We start from the raw sequence: 11,172 nt of genomic DNA, 5'->3' as shown, positions 1-11,172 counted from the left end.
GTGAGGGGTAACTGAGGTCAGTGTAACTGTGTAATGGAGGCTGGTCTGTGTGGAGGCAGTAGCAGTCCTTCGGAACTTGGACACATTCTTAGTTCCCAACTGCTTTTCATGGCAATTGGAATCTAGAACTGGATGCAGCAATCTGTTTCTAAGAAAGATTCCAGGTGACTCTGAGGGACACTTAGGCTTGAGAAGCAGTGAGCTCCAGGACGAGGAGAGTTCAGCAGGCAGAGAGGGAGAGGTGTGGGTGGGTAGGCAGAGGTGACAGCATGTGAAGCCAAGGTGTTTGTGTGGAAAGGGCCTTGTCCCAGGGACCACCAGAGCCACTGTGGTAGAGGTGTGGGGACAGGAGTAGGAAGCATGCAGAAAGACACCAGCTGATATGGTGCCTTCCTGGGTGTCAAGACCCAAGGAGACTGACTGTAAGAGTGACAGTGATCCGAAGGAACAGGACAGCATAGGGCTTTCAAGTTATTACTCCAACTGTTGTGTGGAAGATGTGTGTGTAAGAAGGGGGGAGGAGAAGGAGGAGAGAGAGAGAAGAGGAGATGGAGGGAGAGAGAGGAGAGGCAGGAGAGGGAGGAAGGGAGAGAGAGAGAGAGAGAGAGAGAGAGAGAGAGAGAGAGAGAGAGAGAGAGAGAGAGGAGTTGGGTTGCAGCATGGGAAGAGGAGTGTGCTATTGTGGCTCACCAAGGAAACTGGCCAGCCCATGGGTACTAACGCATCTGCTCTCTTCTTTCTCAGGATTCTCAAGTTTGCAAGTATTTGATCTAGGAGAAAATGAAGCGCAACAATGTCAAGCTGAATGTGGCCAAAGCCAACAGCACCAGGTCAGGCAGCACCAAAGCCAGGTAAGCCTGTGCCGAGCCTCACGCTGTGCAGCTTGCAGGGAAGGTGCCTTCAGAGTTGGTGGAGCTCATGTACCTCCTCCTTCTAGTTTGTGTCAACCATTTGTCTGGCATATAGGCCTATTCCTGTTTGTTCAGAAAGCCCTGGCTTGTGCATTCTGACTTGGAGTGTCCTGACAGGGAAGTTAACCCCAATAGCCACTATTGGATACCCTGTGGGAACAATTGGACCTCAGAATTCCTGCTGCAATTCCCTCTTTCTGCCATAGGTGGCAGAAGCAGCTAATGTTTGGTTGCTCTAACTGAAGCAGGAACACTCCAGAAACTTTGCCTGCTGCACAGGGCTTGGGGGACCTGGCTGGACTATAAATAGCACATTACCCTGTCTTCTGGTAAGGCAGGGGAAGAGTGTAATCATTTCTAGTTCTTACACTTTGGAAATGCTGAGGGCAGGACAGCTCTGTGATGGCAAACTGTGGCTCTGCTTCTTCCCATTGTCCTGTCTGTGTCTGTCAGAGGGGTGTGATGCATGCAAGATTGTATGGTGTGTGTGATATATGGTGGTGAGTGTGTATACTAAGTGTGTGGTGAGAGTATATGGTGTATACTGTGTATATAGAATATGTGCAGTGTGGAGTGTGAATGGTATATGTGTGCTGAGTGCCTGTGTATTGAATGTGTGGTATATGTGGTGTGTGTGTGTGTGTGTGTGTGTGTGTGTGTGTGTGTGTGTAGTGAGTATGCAGTATGTGTGGTGAATGCATGTGTGGTGAGTGTGTGTTATATGTGCAGTGTGTGTGATGAGAGTATATGATGTGTATTGTGTGTAGTGTATGTATAGTATGTAGTGTGTGTGGTGAGTGCCTGTGTATTGAATGTGTGGTATGTGTAGTGAGTGTGTGGTATATGGTGTGTGTGTGTGGTGAATATGTAGTATGTGTGGTGAATGCATGTGTGTGAGTGTGTGTGTGGCAAGTACCTGTGTGGTGAGTGTGGGGTGAGAGAGGCTGTTTGGTTTCATGACACTTGTAAGTCTAGTTTGCAGATTATGGTGGGTGCAGAAGCAGTCCTCGTGCCCGGGGACTTTGGGTGGTAGGAAGCTTCAGCTAGGAGTGGAAGGACACAGCTGGTGGTGGGAAGCGCAAGGTGGGCAGAAGCCAGCTCATATGACCCACTTATAAGAGAACATTTGAAGCGAAACGACCCAGTCCCCACCATCCCGGTACAGCTATTTTTGCCACCCGTTCTCCTTGCTGTCCATGTGAAGGGGCCAGTATTTATATCGGCGTGTTTGGACTGCACACTTACTGGGCCTTTTTCTTTACATTGTTCTAAATGCGTTGTTACTATATATTCTCATAATCGCCATTTCCAGCTCATTAAAACACATCATCTTTAGGAGTTGTGCTTGTTTCGTTTTTGGGTTTATGAGGTCTGCCTTGTGCTGTGACAGGGTAGGTTTGAAAGCCCAGCAGCATTTCTTAGGCTGGGTTAAAGATAAAGGAGGGGCCCTGCAGGGATGTGGGAGGCCCCAGTGAAGGAAGGGTAGGGCTCACACAGGAGGTGCTGTCATGGAGACTGGTCAGTTTATAACCATGGTTGTTTCTGCTAAATTGAATTCATATGACTGGCTAAATTGTTTTTTAAAGATACCCTATCATTTGGAAGCAGCTTGCAGATCTGCTCGCATCCTTCTAATTTTCCTACGTTGAGGACCATAGACTGGGATTTGCTGCAGCCATGAAGTCTTAAGATGGAGGCAGTGTGAGACACCAGGTTAGGCTTCCCATGTCAGTGCCTGGACCCTGGGTTCCTCAGGAACACTTGTGCCTGCATGTATGTATTGAACATACATCTGTGTGTAAGCATGTGGAGGCCAGAGTTTGAGATTGGGTGTTTTCCTCTCTTGCTCTCCACTGTGCTTATGAGACAGGGCCTCTCACTGAATCCGAAGCCTGCTTTTATGGCTGGAGTGGCTGACCAGCAAGTCCTAAGGATCTGCATGCCTCTGCCTGCCAGCACTGGGGTTATAGTTACATGCTGCCACATCCAGCTGTTCACATTGCATGCCAGGGATATGAACTCAGGTCCTTGGGCCTGTGCACCAGGCACTTTACGCCCTGAGTCATCTTCCAGGCCTTTCGAGTAACTGCAGTCACAGACTGCAAACTCGGGGTGTTGTTGTGGGTTGACAGTGAAAGTTCCTTATTCCCCCATCAAACCTGTGTAAGTCCCATTGTCCATGCAGACCCTTCCCACATGCACACACAAACACATGCAAATGCCCACTGGTGTAAGTGTGTAAGATGCTGAGGATTAAGTTTAGTTTGGGTCTCAGCCTTAGTGACCCAGTAAATTTGGCCTTTTTTTTTTTTTTTCCCCCTCTAGTGTTTAATTTCCCCTTCTTGAAAGATACAGGTAATGGCATTTAACCTCGGAGATTGCTACAGTATTGATGATTAGATACTCATCAGCCTGATAAATAGGTACTAGGCCTTGTGTTTGAAGCTTATGTTTGAAGATTTGCTAGCTTTTTGCATTGTTTTGAATTAAAGCCTGTGTATGTAGAGAATTTTGGGGCAAGCTTGAAAAAGCTGCATGGGCTATGTTTTATCAGTCCACTTCCAGGGTTTCTGAAGTAGTGGATAAACTTGTTCAACCCAGCTTGATGTCATCCGAGAGTTCACATTCTGAGAGGACACATTCAAGGCTGACTTGATGGCTCAGGGACACTGCACCCCTCTCTGCAGGGATAATATATACATTTGGCTTTGTTTGTTGGTTTTAAATTTTATTTTATGTGTAGGGGTATGTTGCCTGTGTGTCTGTGTACCACACTTGTGCCTGGTGCTGGCAGAGGTCTGAAGAAGGCATTGCATCCCCTAGAACTGGAGTTGCAGATGGTTGTCAGCTACCATGTGGGGGCTGGGAACCGAACCCATGTCCTGTGGAAGAGCAGTAAGTGCTCTTAACCTCTGAGTTATTGCTTTAGCCTCTATGATATATATTTTTATTCTTAATGGATATGGAAATTTGTATAAGTTTATAGAATATTGTTTGACCCCTTTTATTTTTGGTGGTACTGGGGATTGAATCTGAGTCACACACACACACCTTATATATACTAAGCAAGCAGTATCATTGAGCTATATCCTCAGCCTCAGTGTGCCATCCAAATACATGGATTCTGTGTGGAAGGAACAGATCAGGGTAGTTGGCATGCTCATCACTTCAAACACTCATCATTTCCTGTTGTCTGGAACATCCAGGAGCCTCTCTCCCATGTTTGAAAATGTTGTTAATGCCAACTGAAGTTGCCTTCCTGTGTGGTACAATGTTAGGGCTTCCTTCTCTGTTCAGCTGCACCTGCTGACCATCCCCTGTCCACGTTTCATCTGCTCCTAGCCTTCCATTCCACTGTCTTCTATTTGATCAACTCAGTCTCTATGTGACACTGACTCCCTACATTCTATACTGGAGTTGTGAAAGAGGGCGGGGCTCTTTGCTCCTGAATTTGTGTGTGTCTACCCATGTGTATGGACACATAAGTAGAGGCCATAGACAGTCTCTTCCCACCTTAGTTTTTGAGACAGGGTCCCTCACTGAACCTGGAGCTTGCCAAGTCTATAAGGTTGACTGGCTAGAGAGCCCTAGGGAGCCTTCTGTTTCTGCCTTCCCCACACTGGGATGACTAAAACCCTGCCACCATGCCCAGCTTATTTACATAAGTCCTGGGGGCTTGAAATTATGTCTTCATGCTTGTATAGTAACCGCTTCACTAACTGTGCCACCTTCCCAGCCCTGTTCCTGTCTTATGTTATTATGTTCGTCTATCTGCTGACTAAGATGGAAAGACACAGGAGGGCAAGAGGGGTGTGTTTCCGGTCTCTACACCCCAGTGTGGCTTGCCTGTAGATTTTGATGAGTGGATACTCATTTTGGAATATGTTTGCATCATGAATATTTAGGGTGAATATCACATAGGGTCTGTTTACAGAGTCTTCCCAATCAGCCCTTCCGAGCATCTGTGTGGTAACTGCATCTTATCACCTTGTGGACAGGAAGGAGAGTTGGAAGTGCCAGCATAGGTCATCAAGCCATCCTTCTGGGAAAGGAGGTGGTTCTCTGCAGGGCTCTCAGTGGTTTCAGGAGGAATTACTTTTCATAGGATGATAGTTTTTCTTTCTTTCTTTTTTTCCATGCTGCCTTCTGCTAAGTGTTTCCTGAATTGAATGGCTTTGTATTGAAGCAATAAAGCACACCTCAGGCAGTGGTTTTGGGTTGATTATCTCACTCCTCAGGTGGCACAGTAAGGCATGGGGCCAAAGCCTAGGCAAGCTGCGATGTTATTAAGAAGGGGATTTATGGGGAAAATAAAAACCCCAGGCCCCTGTGCAACAGCGTGTGCTGCAAGGGCTGTGCTTCTGTGGATGTTCTGTCTGCCTGCAAGGAGACCCCGTGCTCCCAGCCCCTCTAGCCCTCGGTCTTCCAGGAACTTAACTCATTCTGTAAAATCACAAGGCATACTTGGTCATCGACTAACATGCAAACTTGTATAGCCAAGGCTGACCTTGAAGTCTTATCCTCTTGCCTCCACATCTCCAGTGATGGGATTGTAGGTGTGCACCATTGTCATAGTTTTTGACAACTTGACATAAATCCAGACATGGTTAGGTGGGGGAGGGAATCTCAGTTGAGAAAGCACCTCATCAGATTGATCTTGGGCATGCCTGTGGGGCAGATTGATGTAGGAGGACCCAGTCCACTATGAGCAGTGTGCCACTCTAGGTGATCTTAGGTTGTATAAGAAAGCAGGCTGACAGATACATGATGTGACAGACTTTGATGATCCCCCATAGAAGGCCTCACTGTCCTTGGGGAGTGGGATAGGGGTGCTGGAGGGGCATGGGAGGATGGGAGGGAGAGGGAACTGGGATTGATATGTAAAATAAGATTGTTTCTAAATAAAGAAAGGAAAGAAAGAAAAGGAAGGAAGGAAGGTAGGAAGGAAGGAAGGAAAAAAGAAGGAAGGAAGAAAGAAAGAAAGAAAGAAAGAAAGAAAGAAAGAAAGAAAGAAAGAAAGCAAGCAAGCAGGCTGAGCAAAGGAGTGAGCAGCCCCCTCTGTGGCTTCTGCTTCAGTTTCTGCCTCAAGTTTCCTGACTTGGCTTCTCTGGCTGACGGACAGATGACAAGTTGTAAACTCAGATAAGCCCTATTCTCCCCAAGTTGCTTTTGGTTGGTGCTTTATAAGAGCAACAGAAAGAAAACTGGGACGGCCCCACAACTGGTTTTATATGGTGCTGGGGTTTGAACACGGGGCTTGGTGCATTCTTGGCAAGTGCTCTGCCAATCAAACCACATCCTTGGAGCCTTACCGTCTTTACTGTCCCTCTTCATTGCTACAGTGTTAAGTCTGAGAGGCCCAGGGTTTTATCTGTTCTGTCCACACATCCCCAGTCTTGTAAGAAGGACATTTAAAAACTGTGGGTTGACCCTGTGAACACACAAGCCAGCTGCTTCAGAATTTGTAGATCTGGAAGCTTAGCTGTGATGCTGTGTCCCTTGCTTTCACAGTGGTCACAATCAGCAGGTTCTAGAAGGTGAGCTCAGCTGGGGCTTTAGGGTTCTGATGGGGTAAGCCACATGCTGTGGTTTTGATGCAGATGGAGTATAAAGATCACATGTAGAAGCTTGATCCCTACTGTGCCAGCATCACAGGTGATGGGACCCTTAAGAATAGAGGTTTAGAGCTGGGCACTGGTGGCACACACCTTTAATCCCAGCATCTGGGAGGCAGAGGCAGAGAGAGAGGCAGAGGGAGACAGAGAGAGAGGCAGAGAGAGAGAGGGAGAGAGAGAGGCAGAGAGAGAGAGGCAGAGAGAGAGAGGCAGAGAGAGAGGTAGAGAGAGAGAGAGAGAGGCAGAGAGAGAGAGAGAGAGGGGCAGAGAGAGAGAGAGAGAGAGAGCGCCTATCTGTGAGTGTAGAGGCCAGAGATTGATGTTAGCTGTTTTTCTCTTTTGCCAAGAAGCCAGAGTGCTGTACCTCTGAGCTGGCCCCGGCCTTGTTAGCTTTTATTTGTCAAACATCTTTACTTCCCGGGGTGAAACTCACTTGGCTGTGCTGTTGTTTTAACCAAGTTGCTAGGTTTAGTTAGTACTAGTCCCTGTGTCATGTAGAGCTTGGCTCGTTGGCTGTGATTTCTGGTGCTGTGGTCTGGTTTTTATTGCTAGCTCTCATAGATGTGCGGACAGGTGCTGCCCTCTTGTCCTCCTGTGATTCTAGGCGAACACTCTATCACCCAGTGTCATGTGAGTCCCGCCTCTTCCTTTTCAGAAGTGTTTGTGATAGACTGGTTTTTAATTTTTTCTTGAGCATCTGGTAGAATCTCTGGTTAGTCCATGTGACACTGGCCTTTCTGTGGCAGGTTTTCAATATTAATTCAGCCTCTTTGTCATCATGCTGCTTGGATTTCCTGCTTCTCCCTTAGTTCTAATCCCTTGTCTTCCTCACAATACTTCTGTCTTCTCTCGGTGCCCAATTGTACAATGTCTTTTAGGATCCTTATTTCTGGAAGGAGAGTAGTAATGTTTCACTCATTTCTAATTTTAAAGGGTGTTTTCTATTTTTTTCTTGTCCCACCCCAGTATTTATCAACTTTGCTAATATTTTCAAATAGTGACCTTTCTGCTCTGTGGCTTTTCTCTGCTTTTCTTAGGCCCCCAGCCTTCAAATTTCCTTCCATTTGGTGGCATTGGTTTTATTTTTCTTTCTTAGGGAAGAAGCTTAGTTTATTTATACAAGATTAAAACAAAAACCATAGGTACCTGGGGCCAGCAAGTTGGCTGTCTGGTATAGGTGCTGCTGCCAAGCCCGATGACCTGAACATGAGTCCCAGGATCCTCATGGTGGAAGAAGAAATGACTTGTAAATTGTTCTCTGCCCTTTGACCTCCTCATGTACACTGTGGCGTGCAAGCGCACACTGAATAAGCCAGTGGTGAATAATTAAATGTAAGTGTCTGTATCACAAATGTCTGTGTTGATTTATAAACCCCTTGTGTGCTTTCCTTCACCTTCCACCCAGTGATGTGGGCATTCTCATTGTTCCTCTGACCATCTGGCTGTTGAAGAACATATTAATTCACACACAGTAAATGACCTAGTTGTTGTCTGTTACTGACATTCATTTCTGTGTGGTTTAAGAACATATTTTGAAGATTTCAATCATTTTAAGTTTACTGAGGCAAGTTTTTTGTTTTTTAAATTAAAAAAAATTTTTACTTCTTTATTTTATGTATGTGAGTGCTCTATCTGCATGTACCCCTGCTTAACTGAAGAGGGCATCAGATCTCATTGCAGATAGTTGTGAGCCACCTTGTGGTTGCCAGGAATTGAACTCAGGACTTCTGGAAGAGCAACCAGTACTGCTTAACCTCTGAGCCATCTCTCCAGCCCCCAAGGCAAGTTTCTTCTGATACTGTCTATTGGGACTAGTTTATTGAGGCAATTATCTCCTGATATAGTCTATCAGGAGAATGATCTCCTTTGTATTTGAGAAAAATTTGTATCCCAGTGAGTAGGTGTTCTGCAGGCATCTGCCAGTTTGTTGGGGCTTTAATGACTCTCAAGTCTTGGCCTTACTTTTAAGGCTTGCTTTATTTTATGTGTAGGAGTGTTTGCCTGATGTGTATCATGTATGTGCAGTGCTTATGGAGGCCACCATGGAACTGAAGTAACAGGGTTGTGAGTCTCATGTGTGTGCTAGGAAATGAACCTAGGTCCTTTGGAAGAGCAGCAAGGCTCTTAACTACTGAACCATCCCTCCAACCATTGATCATCTTCTAAGTAGTTTGGCCACTGTTAATGGTGGGTATGGAAGTCTCCAGCCATGGTTGTTGAAATGTCTATTTCCCTGTCTGCCCGGTTGTGTCTGGTGCTGCCATGTATCAGGCTCTGTTCTGGGAGCACATAGCTTCTTTGACATCTGCATCTCCTGTCTGAAGCACTCTGGTTTTATTGGTATGATTTCTGACCTGTGTAACTTTTCTTTGTTTCTGAAAATGTTCTTTGAGAGCTTTTGCAAGGAGGTCTGCTAGTGATGATTATCTGAATTTTCATGGAACCAAGGAAGCCTTCATTTCTCCCTTACTTTTATGCTGGATACAAAAGGACTTAGCTTGTGTACTTTTTCTTTTAAGATTTTTTAATTGAAAAACATTTTTTCATACAATATATTTTTATAGAACTCTTCTTGATGGCCTAGCTTCTGAAGGTAAGCATGTATGGACCATTCTTTCATTTAAATTTTGTTTTCAAAGACTTATTTATATTTTTAATTACTAAATTATTTTTCCAATCCCAGTTCCCTCTCCCTCCTGTCTTCCCACTCCCCTTAAATATTTATTTTATTTTAAAGCATGTGTTAATCATGAGTGCAGGCCAGAAGAGGAGGTCAGATCCCTTGGAACTGGCATTACAGGGGGTTGTGATCTATCTAATGTGGGTGCTCGGAACCAAGTTCTAGTCTTCCTTATGCATTCTTAACAGTTGAACCATCGATCTCTCCAACCCTGGACCATACTAAATTTTTGTTTAAAACTTGGCATTTGAAATAATTCATGGATGAAATCATGGCAGTCATGTTCTCATCCCTTCTGTTATTTATTTGTTTGTTTATTTATTACCTTTCATGTTTGGTGAATTTTCTAAACTCATTTTGTAAGGTTGGGCCTCTACTCTGTCCAGCCCCCAAGTGTGGTTGGTTGATGATCTTCGTAGTTAGCTTATGGTGGGGCATTTTCTCAGTGCTTGGGAACAGCCAGTATCCCAAGTTTTCTGGGTGTTACATGTTCTGGAACGTTCATTCCCTGTCTCCCAGCCAGGCATGGGCAGTTCTGCCCAGCCTTCTTCACTGGTTGTGCAAACCTTCAAGGGCAGCCTGAGGGGAGAGTTTGGGGTCCCCTGGTCACTTAGGTGGCCTCCTAGATTTCCAGAAAAATGGGGAAACTTTTCAGAGCCTCAGCTTTCTCTTTAAGGTTTGGCTAGCAAAATTTTGCTACATTGCCTACTAATCCATGAAGTTGTGACTTTTAATTCTTCTTTATTTAAAAAAATGTATTTTTCATTTTACATACCAACTCAGTTCCCCCTCCCTCACCTTCTCCCACTCTACCACCCCCATCCCCACCTCCATTCACTCCTCAGAGCGGTAAGGCCTTCCTTTGGGAGTCAACAAAAGTCTGGCAGACCAAGTTGGGACAGGACCAAGCACTTCCCCACTGTATCAAGGTTGAACAAGGTATCCCATCATAGGGAATGGGCTCCAAAAGGCCAGTTCGTGAACCTGGGATAGGTCCTGGTACCACTGCCAGCTCCCTACTGCAACAATCAAACCACATAACTGTCACCCACATTCAGATGGTCTAGTTCAGTCCCATACAGACTCCCAAGATGTCAGCCCATAGTCTATGTCCCTCTAGCTTGGATCAGCTGTCTCTGTGGTTTTCCCACCGTGCTTGTGACCTCCCTTGTTCATATGATCCCTCCTCCCTCTCTTCAACTGAAGTCTAGAAGCTCAGCCAAGTGCTTGGTTGTGGGTCACTGCATCTTCTTCCATCAGTTAGTGGATGTAGGTTCTATGGTAACATTTAGGGTAGTCACTAATCTGATTAAGGGGCAGGCCCATTTAGATACTCTCTCTAGGATTGATAACAATTAGGGTAGTCACTAACCTGATTAAAGGGGAAGGCCTGTTCAGCCACCCTCTCCACTCTTGCTAGGAGTCTTAGCTGGGGTCATCCTTGTGGAGTCCTGAGAATTACTCTAGCACCAGGTTTCTCCCTAACATGAAGGCTCCCTCTATCAAGGTATCTCTTTTGTTGCTCTCACCCTCCATTCCTTCCCCAACTTGGCCTTCTTGATCCCTCATGTGCCCATCCCCCATCCCTTCCCTTTTACCCCCTTCCAGTTAACCAGGGGCTATTTTCCCTTCCTGGGGTCCTCTATGTATGTCCTTTTAGGGTCTTCCTTTTTACCTAGGTTCTCTGGGTTGTGGACTGTAGGCTGGTTATCCTTTGCTTTATGCCCAATATCCACTTATGAGTGAATGCATAACATTTTTGTCTTCTGGGTCTGGGTTACCTCACTCAAGATGTTTTTTTCCTAGTTTCATTCATTAGCCTGTAAATTTAAAAATGTCATTTTTTTTTTTTTTTTTTACAGCTGAGTAATCCTTCACTATGTAAATATACTATATTTTCTTTACCCATTCTTTGGTTGATGGACATCTAGGTTGTTTGCAGGTTCTGGCTATTACAAATCATGCT

This window comes from Phodopus roborovskii, unplaced genomic scaffold (genome assembly GCF_943737965.1).
Source record: "Phodopus roborovskii unplaced genomic scaffold, PHOROB, whole genome shotgun sequence".
Taxonomy (NCBI): Eukaryota; Metazoa; Chordata; class Mammalia; order Rodentia; family Cricetidae; genus Phodopus; species Phodopus roborovskii.
Note: the sequence above shows the minus strand (reverse complement) of the source record.